This window comes from Macaca thibetana, chromosome 12 (genome assembly GCF_024542745.1).
Source record: "Macaca thibetana thibetana isolate TM-01 chromosome 12, ASM2454274v1, whole genome shotgun sequence".
NCBI lineage: Eukaryota > Metazoa > Chordata > Mammalia > Primates > Cercopithecidae > Macaca > Macaca thibetana.
In genome coordinates, this window is record NC_065589.1 from 101,762,223 (window position 1) to 101,776,166 (window position 13,944).

At 34.6% G+C, this 13,944-nt stretch overlaps 1 protein-coding gene across 3 annotated transcripts in view; it reads left to right on the forward strand.

Annotated features, from left to right (window-relative positions):
• LRP1B (LDL receptor related protein 1B) overlaps nucleotides 1-13,944 on the forward strand; it is a 1,933,102-nt gene that overhangs the window by 918,330 nt on the left and 1,000,828 nt on the right. The window lies entirely within an intron of this gene.

A 13,944-nucleotide genomic window follows, 5' to 3' on the forward strand; every position in this document is an offset into this window, starting at 1 on the left:
CTTTCATTACTCCTTCCAAAAAGAAAATTCCTTCCTCCCTTCCTCTCTCCCTCCCTCCTTCCCTCCCTCTTCCCTTCCCTTCCCTTCCTTCCTTCCTTCTTTGCTTCCCTTCCTTCCTTCGTTCCTCCCTTCCTCCCTTCCTCTCTCTCCTTCTCTCTCCCTCTCTCTCTCTCTTTCTCTCTCTCTCTCTATCTCTTTCTTTCTTTCTTTTGATGGAGTCTCACTCTGTCACCCAGGTTGGAGTGCAATGGCACAATCTCAGCTCACTTCAACCTCCGCCTCCCAGGTTCAAGCTATTCTCCTGCCTCAGCAGCCTCCCAAGTGGCTGGGACTGCAGGCACACACCACTGTGTCTGGCTAATTTTTGCATTTTTAGTAGAAACAGGGTGTCACCATGTTGGCCAAGCTGGTCTCGAACTCCTGGCCTCAGGCGATCTACCCACAAAGGCCTCCCAAAGTGCTGGGATTACAGGCATGAACCACAGTGTCCAGCCTATTACAAGAAGTTTCTAATTAGCAAAAATCTGTTCAAAAGACATGTATTAATTGATCTGAATTGCCTGTCTCTCTCCTAGACTACTACAATAGATTCCTAACTGGGTTCTGTGAGCTTCTGTTTCACCTCCAAAATTAATTCTTCACATAATAAAGTCATTTGCTACTAAAACATAAACCAAATCATGTTGTTCTTTTGCTTCAAATCTCCCAATAACTTTCACTCACCTTGAAAATAAAACCTAAACTCCTCACAGGATCTCTAATGCGCCTAATGGCCTGGTATCATTTCCCTTTCCAGTGTCTGATCTTCCACTGCTATTGTTTCATCATCAATGCCAGCACACCTATGTCCTTGACCTTCTTCAACCGTGTTGCTTTTTTATCTGCCTGTAACGCTTTTTCTTGTGATATTCACATTAATGTAGCCTCCTTATCACTTGAGTCTCAGGTCAATATTCAGAGTGACCTTCCCAGTCCATTCTATTTCATGGTATATAGCCTCTACATCATGATGTTATTTTCCAGTGTTATTTATGCATACCTACTCTATCACTATATAATTTCCCAGTTTTATTTTCTTTATAGCATTACCACTTGAAATTAATTCATTATGTATGTTTATCAGATGATTTCTCCAGAATAATGTAAGCATTATGACAGTACAGAACTTGTTGAATTTGTTTACTGATATTTATTCAGTACTGATGATTGCCTAGAACATATAGGTACTCAATAAATATTTGTGGGAAAAAAAGGGGAAGAAGGAAGAAAGGAGGGCGGGATGGAAAAAAGGAAAAGGAAAAAAAAAAAACTTGTCTTGCTAATTGAAAATTACTAAAATGAGTGCTCCACTCTTAAGTGTTTATATTTCAAGTTTCAAAACTGCCTTTTACTGCTAACCTGCAAATAAAGCCTGTAGTTTCTACACAGTTTTCAGCCTACTCAGTAAGTAAACAATCAGTTAAGTATTGTTGATTGGCTAATGAAACAGCTTTGAGATGCCTTAGTCACAATAAGATAATGCTAATGATTTTATGGACTGAATTAGCTTGGGAATAATATAAAGAAATACTATGCAGAATATTCCATCTGGCTTCTTCTAACTTCCTCCAAATGTAGTTCCATATCAGGCATTTTCAAATTATGATGTATTGATGAATGAATGGGTGCCCTCACCCTCCCTTGTTAAAAACTGGTAAATTAAGCATGAAATTTCTTTTCTGAAACCACACTGGGCAAAAGACTGGACTAGCTCAGCAAGCTGCCATTGTTTCTCTTTACACATAACCTCTTGTTAAAATTTCAATGATTTCCCAGAGATAGTGTGGTTAATTATTTAGAAAACATATATCTCTACAAAATATCAACAACAGCAAAACACTCTTTTACTTTTTTAGTTTACTTCTTTGAATTACTGACTTGATTTATGAAGCCCTAGTTGAAATAAGGCAATCCTTGAGAAAAATTAGGTCAGGTTATGTTTTTCCTTTTTGCCACCACCCAGAGTTCTGATTTAAAATATTGATGAACTAAAGAAGTGGAAGGCTTGTTATTTGCTGTTTCTATTGAACCACACAATATTGCTACACAGAGAGAGCGTAATGTAATAAACCCTATAAAGGAAGCACATCCTCTTTTTCTGCATAGATAGGTTATCTTACAATAATAGAATGCAACCAGAAAAGGATGGAACATAATAATGTCCTACTACATCAAGGAAATTTGATGACTCTAGAATTGATAATGGAATACATAAATTTCTTCACCTCTAGGTCTTTAGCTTGATGACATTGTGAGCTTACAAAATTTGAAAAATACATAGTTACCATGGGAAGGTTGCTGTGGTTTATAGTTTAAGGAAAAGGAGTTGCTAGCATGAGCATAAGTCTATAACAAACACTGGTGTGTTCTAAAGGTCGCATGGATATTTGAACCAATGTATTTGTACACTTTAAGAGAAAAACTGCTTGTTTGGCTTTAGTTTTCTCATATTTATGGCAAGTGAACCAGACGATACTTTCGGCTTCAGTTATATGTAATTCCAGTTAATGCAATCAGGTTTAAAATGTTTATGGTAGTTTTATTACACAGTAATGTGGCTATATCTGACAAGTGCTAGAAAAAAAATTATAAATTAAGCCAGGTTCATCTTAAAGCTCTGCCAGTCCTTTTTTCAGTTGCCTGGCTGCTGAGATTGGCCTCTCTTTACTCTTCTTTTTCTTATAATTCAACCCTATTGGACTCCAGAACCTAACTTTCCCTCCACGACAAACGAGGGTTCCAGGGCTCTCAGCAGCTGGACAGTGTGGAAAACAAGGGAAGTCCGAATGGCCTATCCCAAGACAATGGATATGTGGAAAAGATCTCCCGGTTTTAGAAAGAAAGAATACTATAAAAATATCAAGCCAAAGTGATGTAATGGAAAGCTAGAACTAGACCCAAGAAGATGCTTCTGCAAAGACAGTACAAGATGATAGATGAATTTAAAAGTTCCTGAGAAATAGCCCTTTATGAGATGGCAGAGAGAGGCAGAGTTAATGGGCTGGGAAGCGACCGCTAAAGGTGCTGCACTAGTGCAACATAGAACAATATCATGGTCTCTTCGTAAATGTTCACCCCAGAGCTTACCAGTGGGGTCTTATTTTGAAGACAATAGATCGTAATTAGGTAAATTAATGTAAGTTAATTGATTATTCCTCCTTTGTAATATAATATCTGAACCCAAGTAAAATTCATAAGCCTTAAGAGCATCTTTAAGAAATAACTGTATTGAAGGGAGGAGATTTTAGACACTACAACAGATGGGGGAAGAGATTAATGTTAGGCAGGAGGCCTTTTCATTCCTATTAATTCATGTAATGCAGACAAATTCTCTCCTTTCTACACTTAGTAAGATTGACTCTGACTAATGAAATAAAGAATAAATTGTTTCAGAGTTGAGAGGACTTTCAATGGTAATCTAGTACAATTTAACACTTGATACTATATGTTTTTTATCTTAAAAAAACTAATTTCCAAAAGAAAAGTCTGAAACATATTTTTTAAAGTGATTTTAACTTAAATATGCATAATTGAATAGTTTTATATAGGAGACATATAAGACTATAAATTTTATGAGAGAGCATTTGTTACTTTGTAATAGAACATACATTAAAAAACTAGTAATTAATGTTTGTTTATTTATTTATTTATTTTCTTTTAAGAGATGTAGTCTCACTGTATTGCTCAAGCTGGTATGCAGTGGCATGATCATAGCTCACTGTAGCCTCAAACTTCTGGACTTATGCCATTTTCCCACCTCAGCCTTTGAGTAGCTGAGAGCACAGGCATGAACTACCATGCTCAGCTAATTTTAAAATTTTTTGTACACACAGGGTCTCTCTATGTTGCCCAGGCTGGTCTTGAACTCCTGGCTTTAACCATCCTCCTGCCATGCCCTACCAAAGTGCTGAGATTACAGGTGTGAGCCACCACACCCACACAAAAGCTAGCTATTATTCTAATTAAACGTTAGGACTTGTCATGTGAAAAAAAAAAAAAAAAGTAAAAAATAACCATGTTTAGGTACCCAGTAAAACTTTTTGCATATTTTGATATATTTTTTTGAAAACAGAGTTGTAGTAATGACTTGTCAAATATGAAAATAAAAACATTTTTAAAATTTGACTTTCTTTTAATTGATTTTATTGAATTTGATATAAAATATGTATTGAATGTGAAAGTTGGGGCTGAAAGCAGGCTCATGTAGAACCTGTGACAGTAAAAGTAATAGTAAATGGTGTTTACTTATGAACTGTTGGCAATTTTACTCCTAATAAATTCAGACTCATTGGACTGTACTTTTCAGTGTCCTAATCACTCACTGAAGGCAGGGACTTACTCCAGCATACAAATTCTCCTGAACCTCTAGGGCTCTACTGATTGCACTGAAGCAATAGTAAAATAAAGAACACTAATTTTATGATCATCACTCTATAGTCAGTGCACCAAATGGTGCCCTAGGAGAGTGTACCTCTTTGCCATGGAGTAATTGGAGCAGTGAGAATAGAGAGCCTATTTAAAAAAAAAAAAAAAAAAAAAAAAAAAAAAAACTTCAGAATTCTTTCAGAATTCTATTACAGCTTATATTTGCAGTTCATTGATTTGGGGGGCGGGGGCGGGGAACCAAACAGAAGACTACTGAGGCAATGAAACTCTTAGTTGTAAGAATAGGGATCATAGTCCCTGTATAATCAATGGAAGCATATTTCTAGACAGTGTTGGGGAGGGAATATTTTCATATAGTTTGCTGTTTTCTCTGCTATGATTCTTAAAAAGAGAAAAGAGAGAGAGAAAATAAACGAAATATAACTTCCTATGGCTCTTACTTTAAAACTCTAGGGGTGATTTAACATCTACTAACATAAGTTTAAATTTTTTTGGCGGGGGAGGTGGAGAATTTACCCATGGTTTGCTGCCAGGGCTGATTCTGTGTGTGGGAGAATGGGCAGGTGTCTGTACAGTGAGGGAATAATTCTCTGCCACATAGTATCATCCTCTTATCAGACACTTAGTAATGCCTGAAATTCAGCTATTAAAAGACTATTCCCTTGCCTTTTATTAAAGCATCTCATGTTAAGATCTATTCTTAGGAAGGGTAACATATTAAGTCTTAATAATTTAAACAACTTATGAGACTAGTAAATAAGATCTGTTTCAGTATACCATTGGCTAAGAATGGCTTCTTGTAGAATGACAGATATGTGAAGATTCACCATTTAGGGTTTTTTTTTTTAATTATATTTTAGATAGTCAAAAGTTCTAATTCCTGTATAATTTATTATTTCATTGAGCCATAACTGCCAATAACACTTGATGGCATGATAGCGCATGAGACCTATTGGCTAGGTGTGAGCCTAATCACCAGCACCAGCCTGGTAATACAGATTTATTGTTCTTTACTGTTGCATATGCATGTGTGAAATTAGGAACACTGTGGTAAAGAGTAAGTAGCAAAAAAAGAGTTCAATGCCTGAAGCAGAGTATGTGCTTGACAAATGTTTGCTGGATGCTTTAGAAATTTCTAGAAAATTTAAGAAGCAGAATGAGGGTAAAGCAGAGTCAGAAGTTTGCAAGAAGTTCAAAGGAGAATAGAGTATTTGGCCAGTTTTGTCCTGTTACTCAGGGCTAACTATAGCTTCGGTATAGTGTTGTCATCAAATAGTAGTTTCCTACGTGTGTCCTCTCCACCAAGGACCTCTCCCCTCTCCAATAAACATGCAATCCTAGTAAAAGCTGTGTGCTTGCTGCTAAAATACAGCTGGAGGACAAGCTTCCCTATCTGCAATCACACTATACTGAATAAGCCTCTGTACTACGGAAATTCTAGAGCTTCCCAGTCTGCCTTTGGAATCCCAGATGGGTAGCCTGGCCATTAAACTATTTCTCTATTTTATGGAGTATTTTTACTCTACATCTTTTCTGGCTGATCATTCAGTTAGAAATCACATTTCACGGCAGGGCAGGGCAAGGATTTCTGATGGAATTTTTATTATCCAAATGATACAACACGCTTCTTTTTCCCTCTCCAAACACTGTTAATGAGTATGTCAGTGCTGGGGTACACAATCTCCTCATTATTATTCTATGTTGGTTTTGGTTTTTGTTTTTATGCTAGGGATATCATCTTCACAGTCTAGCACCTTTCTTGATATTTTTAATCTTTTTTCCAGAAACAAAGTTGCAAGATTGATAGCAGAGTCATAACCATGGTGTTTTATGTGTCATGACACCTTTCATTTACCCTTAGTCTAAGAAAATATCAGACAGGGAAAAAAAAGCATGTCTTCCATTTTCTTCATAACATATTTTTATTGCAATCTAGCTGAGAACTTCTGTGTTTGAGTATGAAAAATTACATGGCTGTATTTATGGGCTCTGGGTGTGACAGTCAATAAACTTTACTTTTATAAATGGCACAACAGATAGGCAGAAATTTCTATCATGCTTTTTATAATTTTTTGTAGACAAGCTATCAAATTATTGATTAAATCCTCAATTTAGAATGTGAGAGAAATTATATCACCCTCTACAATTAACTCTTGTTTTCTATCTTAAAATTGGATATTCTAATGAAAATAAAAAGGAAAGAAACACATTTAAATTTATAAAAATTACAAATGGTTAAATAGATGAGGCAAGAATGTATATAAGTATATACTTTTCTGTTGCTTTACTTGGGAAAAATATAAAAGTATATCACTATTGAAATCCTCAGGGGGAAAAAACCTTAAAATTCGAGTAGACAGAATAATGTTGACATTTTTATAAGAAAAAAATTGATTTTTCAGAGTCTTCAAGGCATTCTCTGTATCAGTTGCAATCAACAGGGATTGAAAAAAATCTGGGGTAATAAAAGCAGTTAGAGAATGCCCTTTGGGCACTCCTTCCCCTGGAGAACACAATTGCCTTTGACAGAGATAACTAATATTCTGCATATTTCCCCTAATCAGGCTGCCTAACGTCATTTTAGTCTTGAGACGAGAAAACCTGTTGCATTGATTTCATTTTTAAACGTGTGTATTTCTTTTAGGACTCACACAGCCGCTGTCTATGCCTCCCACGAAATATAATCCTGACCAAATTATTAAATTATATCTTAGTACTCTTTGGATGTTTAGAACATCAAGTTACAAAGAACATAGCTGATAAAGTAGCTAGAAGTTTGGCACATCAGAATGATTGGTTACTTAGAGTACTTAATCTCTATAATAGCAAAGTAGAAATTAGTGATCTTATTTATAAGTTTTATATTTAAATCCTTGTCAGACAACAGTGAAATATATTAAATGACCTTTACTTTTTTCCATTACTAGATGATGAGTTTCGTACATCTACCTCCCTTCTCGTTATTGTAAGGTGACGATCTTTTTTCATATTTCCTTGAGAAAATATAAGCAATTAAAAGAGAATTTTCTCACCCAAACTCCATTAACTCTACTAGTCTATTTGAATCTAGAACTAATCACCCCATCTTACTCTTATTTAAATTAGAAAACAAACTGACTTTTCTCCTATTAAAGGTCAATCCTGCAAATTTACACGGATCCTATCTTCTCTCACCTGTTCAAGGACTCGACTCATATAATTGTCCTCTTTATTTCTTGAATAGCTGATATTTTCTTTTCTCTTAGGTCATTCTCACCAACATACAAGCGTGTTGCAAAGATGATGCAAAACAACTTCCTTTAAACCTATATTCCTATCCGGCTACTTCTCCATTTTTCTTTTCCCTGCGCAGAAAAACTCAATGGAGTGTTGTTCCTTTTCCACTTTCCTTTGCTCTGCTCTTGAATCCCCTTCAGTGAATCATACACTATTCTTATCACTCACATCTATTGCCAAGGTCTTCAGTGACCTCCTGTTGCCTCATTAGTTAACTATTGGTCTTAAGCACACAACTGACAATTGTCTCCTTGAAGACTTTACCTCTTAGAGCAGCACAATCTTGAAATTTTGCTCTTGCCTTACTGGGCATTTTTTCTCAGTTTACCTTGCTTTATTATCTTCATTTTGCCAATATTTTAGGCATGATTCAGCGTTCAGTCCTTTAGACATCTTCTTTTTATTGATTTTCTAGGACCTTTCCTCCTGTATCATGGCCTTAAAAACCCTCTGCCATGGCTTTAAAAAATATCAAGAGACTGACACTCCCCCGTTTTTATCACCAGTTATGATGACTGTTGAACTCCAGACTCACAGATCCGATTATATATTCAATATCTCCATTTGGATGTTTAACAGAAATATCAAACTCTATCAATTTTTGATTTTCTCTCCTAATAATGCTTTCTTCAGTTTTTCATCTTGGTAAGGTTTCCAACATTCACCTAATTATTTAGGCCAAAATATTGGATTCATCCTTCACTACACTCTTTTTTCTCAAAACCTTTGTTTCTAACTTGTAAATATATTCCGAATTAGATTACCCTCTCTAAGGATCAGCTCTCATCCCCATTACTCCTATACTTTACTCACTTTCATAGAATGTATCACTGCCAAATAATATTAGTGTTCGTCTACTTGCTTATTGTCTGTTTTATGTACTAAAATGTAAGCTCTGTAAAAGCAAAGGTTTTGTTGGTTTTGTTCACTGTTGTATTGCTAGCATCTAGACCCCGCAGAAGCTAGCCAGGCTCAATAAATATTTGCTGAATGGATAATAAATATTCACATACCGAGGCAGTATTTCCCTTTTAGGGGCCATGTTAAATGTGGCTCTTTTAAGGACTCATGTTTTGAAACTGAACTTACTTTACAAATAGGAGTTACTTAGAAGCAATTTTCAAATGAGTCAATACCTATTACATTTTGAACTCAAATGTTACTAATCTATAACATAGAGAAAGAAGTCTGAGTAGAGAAAATATTTTTCTGTAGCTTAAGTATTTTCCGCTGGCTACAATTAGAAAGGTGACTAGGAGATTTTAAAGCTGCCATTAGCCACTTCTCAGTAACTAATGTAAACTGACCATCACTAGACTGTCTGCTAGTTCTAATATTCATGTAATAATCTAAAATTTGAATGAATTATATTCTAAAATTTTGAGATTTACTTACAAACTTTCAATGGTTATCAATGACACTTCTTTCATTATTTTTCTGATTAAAATAACTGCATTATTTATTTTATTGTATTTACTGAAATACATCATTATTTTACAATGTATTAATTCAGTAAAGTCTCTTTAAAAAACATTGGGGAGTTCATATTCAAACAGTCCTCCACGTTTCATTCATGTATTAAACACTTGCCATGTGCCAAGTAAAGACTTTCAGATAATAGAGCAGTACCTCCTTGGTTTGGTTAGACCAGCTCTCTGCAAAACAGGGAAACTGTGTGAGCCGCCAATCTGCAAAATGAAAAGATACGTTTGTGCTGGGGAGGGGATGATGTTATTGTCTTTTGTTGTGCTTATAAAATGGGTCTTCTTCCAGAAAACAATATATTGCATTGCTTCTCAATTATCACATTTCAAGTTGAAATATTCTCTAAATGAAAGCACCAGTATTTCACTACTAAAGTCTAAATAGCAAAGTGACTAAATTGTTTTAAGGTTTATGGTTAATTCAGGTTCATCAGTAGTTTACATGGGTGAGTTTTTCCAATGCCAAAGACAAGATTAAAAAGCACAGGTTTGGCACAGTGGTTCATGCCTATAGTCCTGGATCTTTGGGAGGCCAAGTGAAGGAGGATTGCTTGAGACCAGGAGTTTGAGACCAGCCTGGGCAGACTGAGAGACCCTGTCTCTCTCTCTCTCTCTCTCTCTCTCTCTCTCTATATATATATATATATATATATATATATATAGAACACAAAACAAAACAAGATTAAAAAACTTGGACTAATGTGCCAATACTGAACTCATCATATTTTCTAAAAACTGATTCTACTTTCTTCCCTTACTGTTTATTTTAATGATATCTTTTCTCCTCATCACCCACATCTAAAATTTCCAAATAATCCTTGACTTCATGCCACTTGTTGTTCACAATACAATAATAACTGTAATTTTGAACTTCTGCTATATTACATCAACCTATTTCTACTTAAGATCTCAACACTTCCTACTTTAGTTTCTTATCACCTAGCTTCTGAGAAATTAAAATGGCATTTCTATGTTCAGTAATTCAGATATCTGCTACCTATGTCCACAAGTTTTTCATAATTTTGGGTTACTTTCTTTATAAAAACAAATGAAATTAATGCCATTCTCTATGTGACATGTAGAATCTAGTTTGGAGGACCATAGAAGACGTTTACTTAGGGAAAACTCTGAGAATTCTGTGGGGCTTACATTTTTCCTAATGACCTCTGCTTCCAGTAGGAATGTTGCCACATATGGCCGTTCTTCATTTCTGCAATGCATGAATCTAAACAGGAACAAAGATATCTTTTCCATTCTCTTAACTCCTTTCCAACTTCACTCTAGATTTCAAGGCAGTGTGTAAGTAAGACATTTCCATTTTACCTTAATGTACACATGAATTATACTTCTGACATGAATTATACTCTACCAGTTAAAAAGTAAAATTATACTCTACCATTTATAAATAAAAGCAAGAACATTTTTAAATAATCCAACATGTTATCATTAACTATAGTTACCATGCTGGAAAACAGATCTATTTAATTCCTCCTACCTGTAGTTTTGCATACTTTGTCTAACATCTCCCCAACCTGATCCCCCAAATGCCTTAGCTTCTGGTAACAAACATTCTACTCTCTATTTCTATGAGATCATCATTTTTAGATTCTACATGAGTGAGATATGTGGTACTTGTCTTTCTATGACTGGCTTATGTCATTTAACATAATGCTAAAAGAAGGGATATTAAATGTTCCTACTACAGAAATGGTAACTATGTGAGGTAATGCATATGTCAATTACATAGGTTTAACTATTCCACAATATATGTATACTTCAAAACATCATGTTGTACACTATAAAGACATACAAATTTATGTCAATTTCAATAAATAACCCCCCGAAATAAAAGCAAAAACATACAATTTGGAAAGTTGAGTGGGAAATGTATACTTCTCACTGTATTCTACTATCTTTCTCACTATATTTTACCCACCCAAACAATATCTTACATATTATTTTAGACTTGATCTTCTTAAAGCATAGTTTTGATCACATTATACTGTATTTCTACAATTAACTCTGGTTTCCCATTGCAGCCAAAATTAAAAATAGTTCATTATCTTGACATTCAATAGCCTGTACAATTTGTCCTTAACCTATTTGGTCAGCTACTACAAAACTCTATAAATTTGAACTCAGTTATTTTCACTTAACAGCTATATTAACTTAAGTGAGTTATTAATATTAAAATATGGTAAATATTAGCCGAATCAAAGGGATATTGTGCATATACAATAAGCTAATAAATGTGAACTGTGTATTACAGTATCTAGCTCCTAAAATATGCTCAGAAAACAGTATCTATTATTAGTGTCATTATGAAATACTCCACTAGTTATGCATGTTGTACCTTGCAGAAAACTGAAAAACTGAGATCAATCTCTCCTCAACATATTCAAATCTTTCACACATCTGTACTTCTATCAAAGCTGTTTCTTTTGCTTGACGTTCTTTTATCCATCTCTACATATTGAATTCTTATTCTGCCATTAAGGCAAGGCTGAGACCAAGTACCATCACCATCAGGAAACTTGTGCTTCCACTAAACAGACATATCTAGCCATTCTTTGAAACTCAATGAAACTATACATCTTTTATGAAAGATGTCATACCTAATTATAAAAATACAGTTCTTTGCAGGTATCTTAAACTTTCTACTTGATTATATCTTTCTTGAAGGCAGACTGTCTTACCGATCTCTTTCAGATCCCAGTTAATGCTGAGATCTATAAATACTAGATAAATAAATAAATTAATTAAAATGTCTACCCAAAGAATACTTCAGCATAAATATATTGTGATGATAAAAGGTAGTGCTAAGATAAATTATAGCAATATTCATTTTCTTGCTCAGTCCAATACAGTTGTTAATGCATTTTCATTTTCCCACATTTGATTTATATATTATTATTATTTTTTTTTTTGAGGCGGAGTTTTGCTCTTGTTGCCCAGGCTGGAGTGCAATGGCACGATCTCAGCTCACCGCAACCTCCACCTTCCAGGTTCAAATGAATCTCCTGCCTCAGCCTCCCTAGTAGCTGGGATTACAGGCATGTGCCACCATGCCTGGCTAATTTTGTATTTTTAGTAGAGACAGGATTTCTCCATGTCGGTCAGGCTGGTCTCGAACTCCCAACCTCAGGTGATCCACCCACCTCGGCCTCCCAAAGTGCTGGGATTACAGGCATGAGCAACCATGCCCAGCTATATATTATTTTTATAATAAAATGTGACAGAATAGATTCTTCTGGTGTATGACAATATGTCATTATTCTGAATATTATTCATTTTGGTAAAGAGATTTTTTTTTCATTAAAAATAGTTAAGGAATGAAAACAGGGAGAAATCAATATGGCCAGTATGTTTTGAAAAAGAAAATATTTCAATGCTATATCTTTTTTTCACTTATATGATATTAACTTGATTCACATTTTCAGTTTGGTTGGTTGACTTTGATCAACAATTTATTATGTATTTGAATACGGTAATACTTTCTCTCTCTTTTTTCTCCACACCATGATTCTGTATCCTCCTTTTTAAACTACATAATTTTCTCCTAATATTACATATTTAACTTTTTCTGTTCTTTGCATAATTTTATAAGTTTTTTTTAAAAATTAGCCCTTTTGGCTGGGCACAGTGGCTCATACCTGTAATCCCAGTACTTTGGGAGGCCGAGGCAGGCAGATCACCTGAGGTCTGGAGTTCGAGACTAGCCTGGCCAACATGGTGAAACCCCATCTCTACTAAAAATACAAAAATTAGTCAAGCATGATGGTGCATGTCTGTAGTCCCAGCTACTCAGGAGACTGAGGCAGTAGAATGGCTTGAGTCGGGGAGGTGGAGGTTGCAGTGAGCTGAGGTCATGCCACTGCATTCTGGACTAGGTGATGGATCGAGACTCCCTCACACACACACACACCAAAAAAATAAAATAAAAATAAATAAATAAATAGCCCTTTTACAGATTGCCTGCATTTTGTTTCATATATTAGTAATTCACTTCTTACATAAGTTTTAACGATTTTGATTAGAAGTTCTTAGTCTTCTCATTTCTAACTGCATACCCATTTTCCTTATTTTTACAGCCTTTATATAATTTGTAAATGATAAAATAAGAGTAAATCTGAAAACAATCCTCTTTCAATCTTTGAAGTTCATTACTGGCTTAAAACCAATTCTTTGTGTTGTATAGATTACAATTTTCTGTTTTCTCACAACATTAGTCTGACTCTCCATTTTATATTCTTTATATGCGAGTCATTATTCAACCTTTTATTCAGTTAAAACTGGAATTATTTTCATCTTTGACTTCAGAAATATTGCTGTGCACATACTGGGAACTTCATTTAGTGGAGATAATTGCTTACATATACAGTTACAGATTTAATTAAGGAAAATTAAAATATAGAACAACTAGATTATATATATTTATATATACATTTATTGTATACATATATTTGTTAGTTACATAATTATTTGTTAGTATCTGAATTCATTACTTCAATCACTTAGAAGGAAACTAGCCAAATTAATATTCTTATAATTGAATAGAAGAACTGGAGGTTTAAATGAAACCTTAAAAATGACAAGTTTTTATACACACTGAAAACATTTATTTAGCACAAACTATATATCAAAATCATATTATTATAAGTAAATAAATCCACTTTTAGTGTACTTTTGACTGTGAGAGGATAAGAATAGGCTTTCAAGGACATGGTTATATTGACTTGGAATTTAAATAGGTATTTTT